General features: G+C 47.5%; 1 protein-coding gene across 7 annotated transcripts in view; it reads left to right on the plus strand.

The window, feature by feature from the left end:
* The window catches only part of ZHX1 (zinc fingers and homeoboxes 1), a 43401-nt gene extending 41157 nt beyond the window's left edge, over positions 1-2244 (plus strand). For all 7 annotated transcript variants that reach the window (XR_012157096.2, XR_013635285.1, XR_012157091.2 and 4 more), the window contains one exon: positions 3-2244. The gene's annotated coding sequence lies outside the window, so the exon portion shown is untranslated. The remainder of the gene's footprint in view (positions 1-2) is intronic.
* The last annotated feature ends 12352 nt before the right edge of the window (positions 2245-14596 follow it).

Consider the following 14596-nt stretch of genomic DNA (forward strand, 5'->3'; position numbering starts at 1 on the left):
AGCTGCCCAAAGTGGTGAAGGGGAAGCAAGATATCTGGTTTACTGTGAATGGGCCTAATCTTTCGTGAAACCAAGAAAATTTTGGGACACACACAGGATTGAATACTCAAAAGGATTGGAACTTAGTGTTGTGCCAAAGTTAAACTACTGCAGCTGGTAGAAGTTCTGCACTGTAAATAGAAGACTGATTAAAAGACTACTTGTAAAACAAATTTTAATACAGTACATTTTTATTCTGATACATGATGGAAACTTTCTGTTTTAGACCTTTTTTGAAGGGGCTTCAGTGACCACTAGATTTTTGTCCAGCTTAATACTGTACGTTCTAGTAAGATGGGCTTTATTGCCTGTGTTCTTTGATATGTGATTAAGCTTATAGCTTTGAGTGACCAAACATTTTACAGAGTAAAAGTTCTTAGAAAAAGTAAATGTAACTGATATTTGTGTCTTATTTATCAGGCTCTGCACAAACTTTGAAAGTTGTGCATACACTTGTACAACTTACACATACAATTGGGAATGCCTGGGATGCTTCTCAATATTACAAAACTAAGCCTCATGGCATTATGGATCAGTATGGGTCTTGTCTTTGGATTTCTTTTTTTTTTTTGAGGTGAAGATATGAATGAGTGCCACTGTTAAAATATTTGTAATTTCCATTATTGCTTTCAGTAGAGGCCTAGTTTGCTTTAATGCCTGAAGAAAACAACAAGGGAAAGAGGAAAATAAAAAGAAGCTGTCAGAAGAATGAATGCTGAGGGAACCACTGAAATAAACTTTGTACCAAAAATTTGAAACCAGAAATAATGTAATACGTGCTTACTGAATGTGTGTGTGTGTGTTTATATAAGGATTATGCAGAAATTAGAAACTGTCTTTGTTCAAATATGTAGCAGTCCAGAGCTTTTCTAGCATCATTCTCTTTGTTAATTGTTAACTACGTTGCCATGTCAGGAGGCCTGGAACATTCATGTAAACTCTTTCTGTTAAGGCAGATGCACTTCATTCATATTTTTAAAATAATTTTGGGAGGATATTTTTAAAGATGACAAAGGGGATTAGGCACCCAATTCCCCCGAATGTCATTGGGAGCTGAGCACCTAAATCCCCTTTGTGCCTTTTGAAAATTTCCCCATTTGTGGCTACAGGACTATTTTTTAAATGTGCTTTTTCTTCAGAGAAATTTTTTTTGAAATGAGCATGTTCCATTTAAAGCCCCGCTCATGTACAAATAACTGCAGAGAAAAACCTGCTTGCCTTCATTCACACAAACTTCCAGTTGGAGCCAGTACGTGAGCTTAGCCTGAATAAGACTAAGGGCTTGTCTACATGCACAAGTTATAATATTTTGACTATACTAGTATACTTAAAGTGGAACAACTCCCTAGCGTGAATGCACTGATATCTATATAAGAGTGGTTTACACTGGCATAGCTATTCCCATACACTAAGAGGAATACGCATCCCGGTGTAAAATCAACCTGATTATTGATCGTTATACCAGTCCAAAAACTATAGACTGTTTGTTTGAGCAATCTGTTTTACACAACTCATAGAATGCGACATCATAAAGAATGTTTTTTACTTAAGCATTTGTCAACTAACGAAAGAGTTACAGAGGAGCCCTGAATATGCATGCTGCTGTCATTTTTACAAATGGTTACCTTTTTAAACTACAGCTTTATTAGTGATTCCAAAATACTGGGATTTGTTGATGTTTTCGCAACAGCCCAGCTGGCTTTGTGAGTTGGTGTCTTTATTTCTTTTTCATACTGCTGTCAATTACTATTTTTTTAATAATGTAAAATATGCAGAAATTTCGTGCACTGCTTTATTTTTCTTTTTTACTCCGTAGAGCACTCTGAAGTGTAATGTTAAATTGCTGTTTGCGGGGAGGGGTTTGTTTTGTTTTGTCTTTCAGCATTGCTGATTGTGGTCTTTGATCTATTTGACAGTTTCTTAACCTTTTCAGCTGTTGAACAGATTTGTTGTGCTTCAGGTATTGTAAAATGAAGCCTTTGAATATATTTATATTATCATCTGTTTCCACTGCAATAATGTTTAACCATCTATAGTTGTAAATAATTCTTAACAGTATGTGTTTCCTTACAGGCTCAGTGCTTAATGCTGATCTGATGTTTGCTAGCTTAAAATATTTATTTGACAGAGAAGAAGAAAAAAATCTGTCTTACCCAGTTGATTTGTGTCTTTGAGTGCATAATAAAGGTCAGCATTCAGTAGTAATTTTCTTTTTAGTGATTTTCCATTTTCTTAAATGAAAATCAAATAGTTATAAACAGAAGTATAGTGACGCCTCTCTTAAGGGATAAACAAAAATGGGTTACTTGGCAGAGATGGTCTCTAATCTAAGTGCAGTCACGCAGTACTTGAAGCCTTTAAAGATACTTTTAAAATGGAGCGTTGCCTAACAAGACCCTGACCTTGCAATTTGTTGCATGCAGCAGACTGCTGCGCCCATGTGGAATCCCACTGATTTTAATGAGGCTCAACATGGGCACAGCAATCTGTCTGCACAACAACAAAGTGCAGGAACAGGTGCTATATCTATATTGTGTTTGTGCATTTGATGGAAGTACTTTGGGCCCCATTTTCCACTTGCCTTGTGTAGTCACTTACACCTGTGCAGAGTGAGTGTAAAACACTATCATTCTGAGTTGTTAGCAATTTACACTTGCTTTGCCTAGGAGTAAATTACTGTACAAGGCAGTGGAGAATCAGATCATACAGCTACATCATTAGTTTAACTGTTGCCTCTGTATAGTGAGTTTCCCCTGTGGTCTCTTCACACGAGAGGGGAGAGAAGAAACACTTAAACAAAACAAAAGTAAGGAAAGAAAAAGAAAGAAAGGAAAATCTGACTGTTAAAGCAAAAATATTGGGAGGGTGACTTGGGTAGGTATAGTGCCTGGAACTACTTTTAAATTGTCTAGCTTGTCTGAAGGTGTCCCGTTAAGACAAGAAACTGAGACAAGGTTGTAGGAAAGACAGCTCAGTTTAATAGATACAGTTACGACTTCTAAGCAACTAAATATGGCTACCAGTACCCAGAAAAAGTTTTTTATAAGAAATGGGAAAAGCTCTGAGCTGCTACCCGGGGCACTCCTGGTCCACTTCTGGCTGCACAGGCTCACAAAAGGGTTCTGGAAGAGCTTTTTCAGCAGGATGGGAACAGACCTTTAAAGTGAAGTGCCCGCACAAAGACACACACTCAACACAGGCTTCATCTACTGGTTTCATCTTGAGCAACATTTAGTATGTGCTATAACTGTCTGGATCAGTGAAGCAGGTCAGAGTTCTGAATCAGAGTGATCTGGAAATGCCGGATGCCAAACCTGTATATGAATAATACTATTTTAAAACTCTTCCGTCATGTTCTCACTTAGATGGTTGAACCCATTGGGGTGTGTATTTTGCTGACCGTTTATCTTGTTAGACAGAAAATAGTTGCAAAGCACTTTGAAGCTGAAAACATCTGCATTCAGTGCACCATTTGGGTAAGGATGGCTTTATTGTTTTTGTGGGGTCGGGAGGGAGGGATTATGACCTAGTAACATTGTTTAAAGTCAATCTGAAGGGACTATAGTGTGTTAGGGTGGATCAGGAAATTTAATTTGCATTTTTATATGCATTCCCTCTTCACCATTCCAGGTAAGTGTTTACTTATAAAGGTTTGGGCTTCTGTCAACAGCAATAATTTCTTAATCTCTGCTTTACTGAAATTCCCTACGGGCTTCTGTTTCCCGCTCACTTCCTGCCATTGCTTTTCAAAAGCATGGAACTACACTAATTTGATAGATTTGTGATGAAGCTGAACTCTCAGGGTATGTCTACACTACGAAATTAGGTTGAATTTATAGAAGTCGGTTTTTTAGAAATCGGTTTTATATATTCGAGTGTGTGTGTCCCCACAGAAAATGCTCTAAGTGCATTAAGTGCATTAACTCGGCGGAGCACTTCCACAGTACCGAGGCAAGCGTTGACTTCCGGAGCGTTGCACTGTGGGTAGCTATCCCACAGTTCCCGCAGTCTCTGCTGCCCATTGGAATTCTGGGTTGAGATCCCAATGCCTGATGGGGCTAAAACATTGTCGCGGGTGGTTCTGGGTACATATCATCAGGCCCCCGTTCCCTCCCTCCCCCTGTGAAAGCAAGGGCAGACAATCGTTTCGCGCCTTTTTTCCTGAGTTACCTGTGCAGACGCCATACCACGGCAAGCATGGAGCCCACTCAGGTAACCGTCACCCTATGTCTCCTGGGTGCTGGCAGACGCGGTACGGCATTGCTACACAGTAGCAGCAACCCCTTGCCTTGTGGCAGCAGACGGTACAGTACGACTGGTAGCCGTCATCGTCATGTCTGAGGTGCTCCTGGTCGCCTCTGTGAGGTCGATCAGGAGCGCCTGGGCAGACATGGGCGCAGGGACTAAATTTGGAGTGACTTGACCAGGTCATTCTCTTTAGTCCTGCAGTCAGTCCTATTGAACCGTCTTATGGTGAGCGGGCAGGCGATACGGACTGTTAGCAGTCGTACTGTACCATCTTCTGCCGAGCAGCCATGAGATGTGGATGGCATGCAGTCCTTCTGCACCGTCTGCTGCCAGCCAAAGATGTAAAAGATAGATGGAGTGGATCAAAACAAGAAATAGACCAGATTTGTTTTGTACTCATTTGCTTCCCCCCCTCCCCTGTCTAGGGGACTCATTCTTCTAGATCACACTGCAGTCACTTACAGAGAAGGTGCAGCGAGGTAAATCTAGCCATGTATCAATCAGAGGCCAGGCTAACCTTCTTGTTCCAATAAGGACAATAACTTAGGTGCACCATTTCTTATTGGAACCCTCCATGAAGTCCTGCCTGAAATACTCCTTGATGTAAAGCCACCCCCTTTGTTGATTTTAGCTCCCTGAAGCCAACCCTGTAAGCGCCCCTCCCAGCATCAGAGCAATGGCAAACAATCGGGCATCTGAGAGTGCTGTCCAGAGCAGTCACAATGGAGCATTCTGATGGGGCTAAAACATTGTCGCGGGTGGTTCTGGGTACGTGTCATCAGGCCCCTGTTCCCTCCCTCCCTCCATGAAAGCAAGGGCAGACAATCATTTCGCGCCTTTTTTCATGAGTTACCTGTGCAGACATCATACCACGGCAAGCATGGAGCCAGCTCAGGTAACCGTCACCCTATGTCTCCTGGGTGCTGGCAGACGCGGTACGGCTTTGCTGCACAGTAGCAGCAACCCATTGCCTTCTGGCAGCAGACGGTGCAATACGATTGGTAGTTGTCCTCGTCGTGTCCGAGGTGCTCCTGGCCACGTCGGCTGGGAGCGCCTGGGCAGACATGAGCGCAGGGACTAAATTTGGAGTGACTTGACCAGGTCATTCTCTTTAGTCCTGCAGTCCTATTGAACCGTCTTATGGTGAGCGGGCAGGCGATACGGACTGCTAGCAGTCGTACTGTACCATCTTCTGCCAGGCAGGCAAGAGATGTGGATGGCATGCAGTCCTTCTGCACCGTCTGCTGCCAGCCAAAGATGTAAAAGATAGATGGAGTGGGTCAGAAGAAGAAATAGACCAGATTTGTTTTGTACTCATTTGCCTCCTCCCCTGTCTAGATCACACTGCAGTCACTCACAGAGAAGGTGCAGCGAGGTAAATCTAGCCATGTATCAATCAGAGGCCAGGCTAACCTCCTTGTTCCAATAACAACGATAACTTAGGTGCACCATTTCTTATTGGAACCCTCCGTGCAGTCCTGCCTGAAATACTCCTTGATGTACAGGCACACCCTTTGTTGATTTTAGCTCCCTGAAGCCAACCCTGTAAGCCGTGTCGTCAGTCGCCCCTCCCTCCGTCAGAGCAACGGCAGACAATCGTTCCGCGCCTTTTTTCTGTGCGGACGCCATACCAAGGCAAGCATGGAGGCCGCTGAGCTCATTTTGGCAATTAGGAGCACATTAAACACCACACGCATTATCCAGCAGTATATGCAGCACCAGAACATGGCAACGCGATACCGGGCGAGGAGGCGACGTCAGCGCGGTCCCGTGAGTGATCAGGACATGGACACAGATTTCTCTGAAAGCATGGGCCCTGACAATGCATGCATCATGGTGCTAATGGGGCAGGTTCATGCTGTGGAACGCCGATTCTGGGCTCGGGAAACAAGCACAGACTGGTGGGACCGCATAGTGTTGCAGGTCTGGGACGATTCCCAGTGGCTGCGAAACTTTCGCATGCGTAAGGGCACTTTCATGGAACTTTGTGACTTGCTTTCCCCTGCCCTGAAGCGCATGAATACCAAGATGAGAGCAGCCCTCACAGTTGAGAAGCGAGTGGCGATAGCCCTGTGGAAGCTTGCAACGCCAGACAGCTACCGGTCAGTTGGGAATCAATTTGGAGTGGGCAAATCTACTGTGGGGGCTGCTGTGATGCAAGTAGCTCACGCAATCAAAGATCTGCTGATATCAAGGGTAGTGACCCTGGGAAATGTGCAGGTCATAGTGGATGGCTTTGCTGCAATGGGATTCCCTAACTGTGGTGGGGCCATAGACGGAACCCATATCCCTATCTTGGCACCGGAGCACGAAGCCGCCGAGTACATAAACCGCAAGGGGTACTTTTCGATAGTGCTGCAAGCTCTGGTGGATCACAAGGGACGTTTCACCAACATCAACGTGGGATGGCCGGGAAAGGTGCATGATGCTCGCATCTTCAGGAACTCTGGTCTGTTTCAAAAGCTGCAGGAAGGGACTTTATTCCCAGACCAGAAAATAACTGTTGGGGATGTTGAAATGCCTACATGTATCCTTGGGGACCCAGCCTACCCCTTAATGCCATGGCTCATGAAGCCGTACACAGGCAGCCTGGACAGTAGTCAGGAGCTGTTCAACTACAGGCTGAGCAAGTGCAGAATGGTGGTAGAATGTGCATTTGGACGTTTAAAGGCGCGCTGGCGCAGTTTACTGACTCGCTTAGACCTCAGCGAAACCAATATTCCCACTGTTATTACTGCTTGCTGTGTGCTCCACAATATCTGTGAGAGTAAGGGGGAGACGTTTATGGCGGGGTGGGAGGCTGAGGCAAATCGCCTAGCTGCTGGTTACGCGCAGCCAGACACCAGGGCGGTTAGAAGAGCACAGGAGGGCGCAGTACGCATCAGAGAAGCTTTGAAAACCAGTTTCATGACTGGCCAGGCTACGGTGTGAAAGTTCTGTTTGTTTCTCCTTGATGAAACCCCCCGCCCCTTGGTTCACTCTACTTCCCTGTAAGCTAACCACCCTCCCCTCCTCCCTTTAATCATTGCTTGCAGAGGCAATAAAGTCATTGCTGCTTCACAGTCATGCATTCGTTATTCATTCATCACACAAATAGGGAGATGACTACCAAGGTATCCCAGGAGGGGTGGTGGAGGAGGGAAGGAAAATGCCACACAGCACTTTAAGCACAGCACTTTAAAAGTTTACAACTTTAAAATTTATTGAATGACAGCCTTCTTTTTTTTGGGCAATCCTCTGTGGTGGAGTGGCTGGTTGGCCGGAGGCCCCCCCACCGCGTTCTTGGGCGTCTGGGTGTGGAGGCTATGGAACTTGGGGAGGAGGGTGGTTGGTTACAGAGGGGCAGCAGTGGCAGTCTGTGCTCCAGCTGCCTTTGCTGCAGCTCAACCATACACTGGAGCATACTGGTTTGGTCCTGCAGCAGCCTCAGCATTGAATCCTGCCTCCTCTCATCACGCTGCCGCCACATTTGAGCTTCAGCCCTGTCTTCAGCCCACCACTTACTCTCTTCAGCCCGCCACTTACTCTCTTCAGCCCTCCACCTCTCCTCCCGGTCATTTTGTGCTTTCCTGCACTCTGACATTATTTGCCTCCACGCATTCGTCTGTGCTCTGTCAGTATGGGAGGACAGCATGAGCTCGGAGAACATTTCATCGTGAGTGCGTTTTTTTTTCTTTCTAAGCTTCACTAGCCTCTGGGAAGGAGAAGATCCTGTGATCATTGAAACACATGCAGCTGGTGGAGAAAAAAAAAGGGACAGCGGTATTTAAAAAGACACATTTTATAAAACAGTCGCTACACTCTTTGAGGGTAAACCTTGCTGTTAACATTACATACATAGCACATGTGCTTTCGTTACAAGGTCGCATTTTGCCTCCCCCCGCCGTGTGGCTACCCCCTCAACCCTCCCCCCTCCCTGTGGCTAACAGCGGGGAACATTTCTGTTCAGCCACAGGCAAACAGCCCAGCAGGAATGGGCACCTCTGAGTGTCCCCTGAAGAAAAGCACCCTATTTCAACCAGGTGACCATGAATGATATCTCACTCTCCTGAGGATAACACAGAGAGATAAAGAACGGATGTTGTTTGAATGCCAGCAAACATACACTGCAATGCTTTGTTGTACAATGATTCCCGAGAACGTGTTACTGGCCTGGAGTGGTAAAGTGTCCTACCATGGAGGACGCAATGAGGCTGCCCTCCCCAAAAACCTTTTGCAAAGGATTTGGGAGTAGATCCAGAAGAGCCGCGAATGCCAGGGCAAATTGATCCTTTCACATGCTTGCTTTTAAACCATGTAACCCTTCTGCCCGTCAGAGTTGGCAGCAACAAGGGCCGGGTTCAATATCTAGGGGTTCCATTCCAATAACACAATGCAAACCGGCTCGAGCCCCCACCCAGTGACCTGGGACAAATATATACCACCCCCGCTGGGCGCCTCCAAGAGGCAATACTTCCCCTCTCGCAAGCACATAGTCTGAGTGTAGCAAAACTCTTTTAATAACAGAGAGAAACAATGTGGCATTATGTTGGGGAAACACCACCAACAGGATTCATAACACAACCCATGAGCAAAAAAAACCCACCCCAGGCAAATTGGGGCATGCCCTTTTCCCTTTGGTTCTTGAGTCCAGCAACCCCAAATCACCCAAAGTCCCAAAAGTCCAATGCCCCAAAAGTCTCTGTCCCTGGTCAGGGCAGCCCCAGAGTTCGAAAGCTAATCTGCAGAGCTTTACCTTCCAACCTGGGTGGAAATGGGACAGGGGTAAGAGGCACCTTACGCGATCTGAAGCTGACCGCCCCATAGCTCCATAGCGGCGCTCCGCTCCGCCAGCCGCCCCACAAACTCCTTCGCTCAGCTGCGCTCTGCTCCGCCAGCCGCCCCACAAACTCCTTCGCTCAGCTGCGCTCCGCTTTGCCAGCCGCCCCACAAACTCCTTCGCTCAGCTGCGCTCCGCTCCGCCAGCCGCACCACGAACTCCTTCACTCAGCTCCACGGCCCACAAGCAGCTCCTGCCATCCACACACTGCACCGCATCAAACTGCTTCACCAGCCGTCCTGCAAACTGCTCCACAATATATCTTCATGCTCCCCCACTACTTAACACAACACTCAGTGATTTCAGCTCTTAGGTGAATTCAGCTTATAATAGGGGAGCCCCAGTGCTGGGGCACTGTCAGCCCCAAGTGAGCTCAGCAGCCTATAACTAGACTTCTAATGAAATCAAAACTAGCTCTGATATTCCACAGTGGAGAGAGGAGGAAGTGCAATTAGCATGTAAGGCCCTCACCAAGGGGCCCATGCCACCAAGTATTAATACTTGTCCCCAGCCTCTCTCCATTCACAGAGTTTTGGAACCCATGACCCTTGCCTAGCGAGTGCTACTTAGTTGATGGTGAATCCCTCCATCATAACAAAAGGCCACGTGCAGTTCCAAGCAGAGTTCCCGTAAGCAGGGTAATAACAATTTATTCTTCCTGCCCCAATAACAGAGACACTGGGGATCCCACAGCAGCCAAAGTGACCATTTGGGCAGCTATGGCCTCATTCTAGGCGTGGTGGGTGTGCCTATGCAAATGAGATCGGCCCCTGAAGTTCTTTTCCACAACTTGCCACACCTCACCACCAGATGTCAGGGTGGAGCTCATCCTGACACTGCTTACATCCTCCCCCCAGCCGAGACTTTGTCGTCCCGACAAATCACACTCCCTTTATACCAACTCATTGGTTGCCTCCAAAGGGCCTCAGGAAGCCCACTTTAGCTTCCACAAGCCAGTGTGCTAAATGTATTGGCTCCTCACTAGTCACCCCAGGTGCATCATAAGTTAACCGTTTCACTGGTCTTATCACCCTGTCTCGTCTATTGAGAATCTCTGTTGCCGAGGTAGGGGGAACATCCTCTTGAGTGACGGATGGAGAGGCTTCCCTGGAGGGTCCCTCGGCTACTGGCGTAGGCCCCTGCACTCCTAGTTCTAACGCTGGAGGGTCCAAGGTGCCCAGGACATCCTCTACCTGTCTGTCCCCATTGTCCAATAACCTGTGTGTGTCATCACAGGGGGGTCTCATCAGCAGCACCGGGGTATCAGAAAGGGGCCTAAATAGTTCCGCCATTGGGTTTAGGGCGGAAGAGGGAAAACTCTCGTTTGGTTCAGCTGATCGAGACCGAAATCTTGTCTCCATCCCAGGATACACCAAGGTTGTGTCTTCCTCCTCAGACTCACTCTCAGATGTGCAGAATAGGGGTAAGTTAGCTGCAGGGGGCCCACTGTCTGTGTTGGATGGTGGCTTTGGTCTAGCACCTCTGTTCTGCCCGGCGGCCCTGCCATGTCCCATCTCACAAGGGGTGCTTACCAATTCCCCCACAGGGAGCAAAAGGTTTCTATGTACCGTCTTTATTTGCCCTGGACCGTCTTCAGGTTTGATCTTGTAGACCGGCAGATCTCCCAGCTTTTCCATCACCAGGTAAGGTATTGCCTTCCATCTGTCAGCTATCTTGTGTTTGCCAGCAATACCCAAATTTCGCAGCAGGACTCTGTCCCCCGGCTGGAGCTCCTGCGAACGCACTCTAGCATCATATCGATGTTTGTTGCGGTCTGCGTTCTTTCGAGCCGCAGTGGTAGCTAAGCGATAAGCATCCCGCAGCTTTTCTCTTAGTCGGGATACATATTGCTGATGAGTTTCATAGCTATCTCCATCCTCTGATACACCAAAGCACAAGTCTATGGGTAATCTTGGTTCTCGCCCAAACATCAAGAGATATGGGGTGACTCCCGTAGCATCGTTCTTTGTGGCATTGTAGGCATGCACCAGAAATGCGACATGCTGGCTCCAGGTTGCCTTCTGCTCTGGTCGCAAAGTTCCCAACATATCTAACAGGGTTCAATTGAACCTCTCGGGCTGAGGATCACCTTGGGGGTGATAAGGCGTTGTCCTAGACTTTTTAATTCCTGCTATCTTCAGCACCTCCTTCAGAAGGTGACTCTCAAAATCCCGCCCCTGATCAGAGTGTATCCGAGCCAGGAATCCATAGACTGAGAAATATTTGTCCCACAATACTCGAGCAACGGTGGTGGCCCTCTGATCACGTGTGGGATATGCTTGTGCATACCGTGTAAAATGGTCAGTCACTACTAGAATGTTTCCCACGTTCCTCTTGTCTACCTCTACAGACAAGAAATCAATGCATACCAACTCCAAAGGTTTGTTGCTGGTGATGTTCTTGAGATATGCAGCCCTCGTGGGCAGAGTTTTCCTTTGAACACATCGAGCGCAAGTCTCACATTTCCTGCGAACATCTTCAGCCATTCGGGGCCAATAGAACCTACTACGAATAAGTTCCAGGGTCCTCTCCATCCCTAAATGCCCAAAGTCATCATGCAGGGCCCTCATGGCCAGGGCTCTGTACTTTTTTGGCAGTACTAGTTGTGCTCGTTGTTTTTGTAAAGGGTCAGTGGTCATTCGGTGTAGCACTCCCTGAATCAGTTTTAGTTTGGTCCGTTCTCTCAATAGTAGTTTACCCTCCGGGTTAGGTGGGACAACCGCAGCTGGGCTTCGCCCCTCCCTTTTGGCAAGTAGTGTATCACGAATGTCAATATCTTGCCACTGGGCTTCTTGCCAGTCAGCCGCATTGAGCATGGGCAAAGGAGATTGGTCTAATGCAATATAGTTCACCGAAGCAGAAGGCATGCATTCAGGGGGCAGGCCCAAAGCTTCTGCAACACATCCCTGAAAGCCCTCACGGGCCTCTGACTCTCGGCGACTCACACTGCAAATAGCTCTCACTCCATCTGTGGGTATCACAGCAACTTCTGGAGCCTGCGGACGCCTGGACAATGCATCTGCATCTACATTGCTTCTCCCTGATCGGTACTGAATGCTGAACTCATAGCTAGCCAAGGCGGCCACCCATCTCTGCCCTGTAGCATCCAGCTTAGCACTTGTTAATACATAAGTCAGTGGATTGTTGTCTGTCCACACCTGGAACTGAGCACCATACAAGTAGTCTCGAAATTTCTCAGTGATGGCCCATTTCAAGGCCAAAAATTCCAGCTTGTGGGTGGGATAGCGAGTTTCACTATCAGACAATCCTCGGCTGGCAAAGGCTACAGGTTTACATTTGCCTTTCACTTCCTGGTACAGGACTGCTCCCAGACCCTCCAAACTGGCATCAGTATGCAGGATAAATGGTTTGCTTGGGTCAGCAAAAACTAGGACTGGAGCATGAGTTAGGCAAGTAATGATTTCTCGAAAAGCCCTTTCACATCTCTCATCCCACCGTGGCCCAAATGGTGCAAAGGGGCCATTGTGTCTCTGCACAGGAGGCTTTGGGGACCTCCCCTTATTCTTGGACTTAGATTTGTTCTTGCTGGACTGATGTCCCCTGGTAAGATCATTCAGAGGCTTTACAATCGTAGCATAGTTTTTCACAAATCTGCGGTAGTAGCCACTAAATCCAAGGAAGGTCTTGAGTTCTCTGTAGTTACTTGGACGTGGCCATGTAGTGAGTGCTTCTATTTTATCAGGATCAGTACTCACACCTTCTTGGGACACAATGTGACCCACATACTTCACTGAGGTTCTGCAGAACTGGCATTTGTCAATTGAAAGCTTCAGACCATAATCCTCCAACCTATCAAGCACTTTAAGAAGTCTTCCTTCATGCTCCTCTAAGGTTCTTCCAAACACAATCAAGTCATCCAAATAAACTAACACTTGCAGTAAATTCATGTCTCCCACAACTTTCTCCATGAGACGTTGAAAGGTGGCAAGTGCTCCAGAAATCCCTTGGGGCATGCATTTGAACTGATAAAACCCTAATGGGCAAATGAAGGCTGTCTTCTCCTTATCTTCTTCTCCCAGAGGGATCTGGTAGTATCCACTTCGAAGATCCAACACAGAGAACCACCGGCTTCCCAGCAAACAGTCTAAGGCGTCTTGCACTTGAGGCATAGTGTACTGGTCGACCACAGTACGGCTGTTTAGGGTGCGGTAGTCAATACACATCCGGATTTTCCCATTCTTTTTGCGGACTACCACAATGGGTGAGGCGTATGGGCTGCGGGACTCTGTAATGATGCCATTCGCAGCCAGCTCCTGAAGATGATGTTGCACATCTTCCATCTCAGAGAGAGCAATCTTCCTAGATCTCTCCCTGAAAGGTCGAGAGTCATGTAGTCTGATATTGTGCTCTACTCCTTTTGCACATCCCACTCATGCAGTGAGAACACCTTGGATCTTTCACAAAGTTTCTTCCTCAGGCGATCTTTCCAGTCCTCGGACACTGGTGAATCTCCAAAGTCAAACTTTGCTGGGTCTATTGTCGGAACTTGAGTTTCACACTGGGGTTTTACAATCGACTCAGGCTCAAAGAGGTCTGCTATCTTTTGTCCTTGCTTCACAAAAATATCACGACTCGTTTCATTAGCAATCAGTATAGTCACCCTTTCCTGGGCTTCAGCAGGTAGGGTTATGATTCCACTGGGGACCAGCACTCCTTCAGGGAGCTCTCCTCCCATCGGCTGCTCTATCATTGCTAACGTCCCTTTACTGCCTTTCAGACAGGTACTCATGACAAGCACTTCTTGCTCCGTCCTTGCAGGCACTACTAAGGGGGTTGTGCCCGCGTACTTCAGTGCCCCAAGCGGTAGCTCAGATGTGTCCCTTTTAGCGCTCTCAATTTTCCTATAGGCTTCAGCACAAAGCGTATGGATCATCAGGGTATTCAGGTACTGGTCCCCAGCCCGCCTTCTGCAGTAATCCGCGAGTACCTTGAAGAGACTGGAGTTGGTCCCTATCAGCACAGACACATCAGAAGTCCCTTTAGGGTCAGGGCATATTAAGGCAGCTGTGTCTACCTCTTCTCTTACCCCAGCAACCTCCTCTGGGAATTCCAGGTGCACTATGACATACCCTTGGTAGGGGTATTCATCCATGCTGAGGCCACACAGGCCAAGGCCAGTCAGTGGCTGTATAGGCAGGTGCCTAAGCATCTGTTGGTAGAATGACTGAAATATAATAGTCACTTGAGATCCAGTGTCAAGCACTGCTTTACACTCCACCCCTTCGATCCTCACCATGACCTCTGCTCGAGGCCCTATCAGTCCTGCAGGGATCCCAGCTGGACAGTCTTTTCTGGGGGAACCTTCAAATCCTGCAGACCTGGGGGGTCCCCGTCCCCAGACCCTCTGGCAGCTACCGGATCTCTCCCAACTGATCCTCAGCTTTCCATACACTAAGGAGGGGTTTTCTTCATTACGGCACTTGGCAGCACTGTGTCCATCCTGACCACATCGGTAGCAGAAGAATTGAC

Source organism: Lepidochelys kempii, chromosome 2 (genome assembly GCF_965140285.1).
Source record: "Lepidochelys kempii isolate rLepKem1 chromosome 2, rLepKem1.hap1, whole genome shotgun sequence".
Classification (NCBI taxonomy): domain Eukaryota; kingdom Metazoa; phylum Chordata; order Testudines; family Cheloniidae; genus Lepidochelys; species Lepidochelys kempii.